General features: G+C 62.7%; 1 pseudogene; it reads left to right on the forward strand.

Moving 5' to 3' along the window:
- The window catches only part of LOC126433613 (large subunit ribosomal RNA), a 7,987-nt pseudogene that overhangs the window by 522 nt on the left and 2,465 nt on the right, over positions 1-5,000 (forward strand).

A 5,000-nucleotide genomic window follows, 5' to 3' on the forward strand; every position in this document is an offset into this window, starting at 1 on the left:
CGCGGAGCAATCCGCGGCGGGGTCGTGTCCGGTTGCCTTTCCACTCGCCGCGGGGTGGGGCCGTTCCGGTGTGCGGTGGGCCGCACTTCTCCCCTAGTAGGACGTCGCGACCCGCTGGGTGCCGGCCTACGGCCCGGGTGCGCAGCCTGTCCTTCCGCGGGCCTCGGTTCGCGTCTGTTGGGCAGAGCCCCGGTGTCCTGGCTGGCTGCCCGGCGGTATATCTGGAGGAGTCGATTCGCCCCTTTGGGCGCTCGGGCTCCCGGCAAGCGCGCGCGGTTCTTCCCGGATGACGGACCTACCTGGCCCGGCCCCGGACCCGCGCCGCTGTTGGCTCGGGATGCTCTCGGGCGGAATAATCGCTCCCGTCAGCGGCGCTTCAGCTTTGCACAATTTCACGACCCGTCTTGAAACACGGACCAAGGAGTCTAACATGTGCGCGAGTCATTGGGCTGTACGAAACCTAAAGGCGTAATGAAAGTGAAGGTCTCGCCTTGCGCGGGCCGAGGGAGGATGGGGCTTCCCCGCCCTTCACGGGGCGGCGGCCTCCGCACTCCCGGGGCGTCTCGTCCTCATTGCGAGGTGAGGCGCACCTAGAGCGTACACGTTGGGACCCGAAAGATGGTGAACTATGCCTGGCCAGGACGAAGTCAGGGGAAACCCTGATGGAGGTCCGTAGCGATTCTGACGTGCAAATCGATCGTCGGAGCTGGGTATAGGGGCGAAAGACTAATCGAACCATCTAGTAGCTGGTTCCCTCCGAAGTTTCCCTCAGGATAGCTGGTGCTCGTACGAGTCTCATCCGGTAAAGCGAATGATTAGAGGCCTTGGGGCCGAAACGACCTCAACCTATTCTCAAACTTTAAATGGGTGAGATCTCCGGCTTGCTTGATATGCTGAAGCCGCGAGCAAACGACTCGGATCGGAGTGCCAAGTGGGCCACTTTTGGTAAGCAGAACTGGCGCTGTGGGATGAACCAAACGCCGAGTTAAGGCGCCCGAATCGACGCTCATGGGAAACCATGAAAGGCGTTGGTTGCTTAAGACAGCAGGACGGTGGCCATGGAAGTCGGAATCCGCTAAGGAGTGTGTGACAACTCACCTGCCGAAGCAACTAGCCCTGAAAATGGATGGCGCTGAAGCGTCGTGCCTATACTCGGCCGTCAGTCTGGCAGTCATGGCCGGTCCTTGCGGCCGGCCGCGAAGCCCTGACGAGTAGGAGGGTCGCGGCGGTGGGCGCAGAAGGGTCTGGGCGTGAGCCTGCCTGGAGCCGCCGTCGGTGCAGATCTTGGTGGTAGTAGCAAATACTCCAGCGAGGCCCTGGAGGGCTGACGCGGAGAAGGGTTTCGTGTGAACAGCCGTTGCACACGAGTCAGTCGATCCTAAGCCCTAGGAGAAATCCGATGTTGATGGGGGCCGTCATAGCATGATGCACTTTGTGCTGGCCCCCGTTGGGCGAAAGGGAATCCGGTTCCTATTCCGGAACCCGGCAGCGGAACCGATACAAGTCGGGCCCCTCTTTTAGAGATGCTCGTCGGGGTAACCCAAAAGGACCCGGAGACGCCGTCGGGAGATCGGGGAAGAGTTTTCTTTTCTGCATGAGCGTTCGAGTTCCCTGGAATCCTCTAGCAGGGAGATAGGGTTTGGAACGCGAAGAGCACCGCAGTTGCGGCGGTGTCCCGATCTTCCCCTCGGACCTTGAAAATCCGGGAGAGGGCCACGTGGAGGTGTCGCGCCGGTTCGTACCCATATCCGCAGCAGGTCTCCAAGGTGAAGAGCCTCTAGTCGATAGAATAATGTAGGTAAGGGAAGTCGGCAAATTGGATCCGTAACTTCGGGATAAGGATTGGCTCTGAGGATCGGGGCGTGTCGGGCTTGGTCGGGAAGTGGGTCAGCGCTAACGTGCCGGGCCTGGGCGAGGTGAGTGCCGTAGGGGTGCCGGTAAGTGCGGGCGTTTAGCGCGGGCGTGGTCTGCTCTCGCCGTCGGTTGGCCTCGTGCTGGCCGGCGGTGCAGGATGCGCGCGCCTGCGCGGCGTTCGCGCCCCGGTGCTTCAACCTGCGTGCAGGATCCGAGCTCGGTCCCGTGCCTTGGCCTCCCACGGATCTTCCTTGCTGCGAGGCCGCGTCCGCCTTAGCGTGCTCCTCCGGGGGCGCGCGGGTGCGCGGATTCTCTTCGGCCGCCATTCAACGATCAACTCAGAACTGGCACGGACTGGGGGAATCCGACTGTCTAATTAAAACAAAGCATTGCGATGGCCCTAGCGGGTGTTGACGCAATGTGATTTCTGCCCAGTGCTCTGAATGTCAACGTGAAGAAATTCAAGCAAGCGCGGGTAAACGGCGGGAGTAACTATGACTCTCTTAAGGGCGGGAGTAACTATGACTCTCTTAAGGTGGCCAAGTAGCGGCGGTGTGGCTGCATCCGGACTTGGCTTTTCGAAGTGCGGTCTTGATGTACTCGTGCTGCTGCTGCGAGGTGCCTTCCTTGGGTTATAGTTAGAGGGAGAGTGATGCGCAATACATGGGCCTAGCCCTCTTAGCCTCTCCTCTCCTGCGGTCTTCTCCCCTTCTCGTGGGCCCGCTGATTTTCGCAGAGTGGAAGACCGCACCAGGGGCTTGGGGGGGTTACCAGCCCCCCCTCGCATTATCCCTTTATAGTTGGGGGCAGCCGACAAGAAACAAGAGATGGTGGCCCTTCCGCTGAAGGTGCCACCCCAGCTACCCCAGCACCTATCCGGCCAACCGGCCGTAACGAAAATGCGATAGTTTGTGTAGCTCCCTTTGCTTGCAGTGAGTGCCACCGCACTTTTACCACGAAGAACGGTCTCGGGGTCCATCGCCGCCGCCAACACCCTGCGGCCGCCAACGCTGAGATCGTGACGGAGAGGCATCGCGCGAGGTGGACGGAGGAAGAAGTCCTGTCGCTCGCCAAGGCAGAGGCCGAACTGTTCCTTGAGAGGGACGCCCGGTTCTTCTTTGTAAATCAAGAACTTACCAGGATGTTCCCCGACCGAACGCTTGAGGCAATCAAGTGCCGACGGCGGCAAGCTGCCCACAAGCAGCTTGTCCGCCAATTCATGGAGGCACTTGAGATCGGTCGGGGCGAAGAGCCGGCGTCCCGCCGTGGAGCAGCGAGCTCGCTGCCTGACGCGGGCGAGGCCGCTGCGCCGCCCGTCGACGCAGCCGAGGACTTCGCGGCCGACACCACCGGGCCGCCGCCGGAGGGGCCGACTGACGCCGCCATCTGGGAGCATCTGGCGGGGCTACCTGCTTCCGCCCAGCGTTTCTCTGCCCTGGATCGAGTCATTGGTCTGGGGCGGGGCACGCCGCCCGATGTCATCCTGGGCATGCTCCCGGATGCCCTTGCGCCGGTCGGGTCCAGGGGGGAGAGGTCGATCACCAGGACACAGCGGCCGCGCCAATCATCCAAGCGGCCGCCTGCCGCCCCGCCGCTGCAGAAGCGCAAGCGGCGCCGCTGGGAATACGCGCGCACACAGGACGCCTTCCGTAGGTCGCGTGCACGTTGCGTGCGCGGCTTGCTGGACGGCACCCTGCTGCAGCCGCCACCCGACATCCCCGGTCTGCTGGACTTCTGGGCGGACCTCTTCACGAAGAAGCCGATCTCCACCGCCGGCTTCATCCGTGACCGCCTTCTCCCGCACTCGGAGCCTGTCGCTCCTGAGTGCCTATGGGGGCCGGTCACACGTGAGGAGGTCGCTGCTGCCTTGCCGCCCAGGGGATCGGCAGCCGGGCCGGACGGCCTGACTCCAGCGGAGCTGCGGCGCCTGCCGCATGAAGTCCTGGTGAAACTCTTGAACCTCTTCCTCCTGGCCCGCGCCCTCCCCGAGCGTCTGCTTCGCGCCCGGACGTCACTTCTCCCCAAAACGGCTGCACCAACATCCCCCGCTGACTTTCGCCCCATTACGGTCTGCTCGGTGTTGGCGCGGACCTTTCACAAGGTTCTCGCGTCACGCCTGATGCGTGCATGTGCTGTGGACGAACGTCAGCGGGCATTCATCCCCCGGGATGGGATGTTGGAAAACACCTTCATCTTGGACACTGCTCTCACCGACGCAGTCCGCTCCTGTCGCTCTGTTTTTGTGGCATCGATCGACGTCTCTAAAGCGTTCGATTCGGTGGACCATGCTGCCCTCCGCCCCGTGCTGAGGGCTCATGGCCTGCCGGATTGCTTTATTGAGTACGTCGAAAGGTGTTACGAGGGTAGCACGACAGTGATAGCGGGCGGCGCCGACGTGGGCGTGCCCCTGCAGCCGGCTAGGGGTGTGCGTCAGGGTGACCCCCTCTCCCCCCTCCTTTTCAATTTTGCGGTGGACTATGTTTTGAGTCAACTTCCCTCCCACATCGGAGCTCGGATCCTTGGTCGCAGAGTTAACGCTGCGGCCTTCGCAGATGACGTCCTGCTTTTTGCATCGACCGCGAGGGGATTGCAGTCCCTCATCGACGCAGCCGTCGCAGCCCTCGCCCATCTGGGGCTGCAGATCAACGCCCGGAAGTGTTTCACCCTCGCCTTAGTCGCGTCTGGGCGCGACAAGAAGGTGAAGGTCGACGCCGACGTTACCTTCAAAGCGGGCAACGCCACCGTGCCCGCCCTACGTGTGGGTGAAACCTTCCGGTACCTGGGACTGCAATTCTCCACCGCGGGTCGCTGCGTTTTCAACCCACGACGCCACCTGGTGGAGCAGCTGGACGTCATCTCCCGAGCTCCGCTCAAGCCGCAACAGCGCCTCCACGCCCTCACCACCGTACTTCTGCCTGGCCTGTACCATGGGCTGGCCCTCAGCCGCACCCGAGTGGGTGCGTTGAAAGCGGCAGATGTGACCATCCGTGCCGCCGTCAGGAGATGGTTCCGCCTTCCGGCGGACACTCCCCTGGGCTACTTCCACGCTCCTGTAGCCCAGGGAGGCCTCGGCATCCCATCATGCCGATGGATGGGGCCAACACTTCGCCGGTCCCGTCTCCTGGCGCTGAAGAGGATTGGGCCAG

Source organism: Schistocerca serialis, unplaced genomic scaffold, assembly GCF_023864345.2.
Source record: "Schistocerca serialis cubense isolate TAMUIC-IGC-003099 unplaced genomic scaffold, iqSchSeri2.2 HiC_scaffold_1169, whole genome shotgun sequence".
Taxonomy (NCBI): domain Eukaryota; kingdom Metazoa; phylum Arthropoda; class Insecta; order Orthoptera; family Acrididae; genus Schistocerca; species Schistocerca serialis.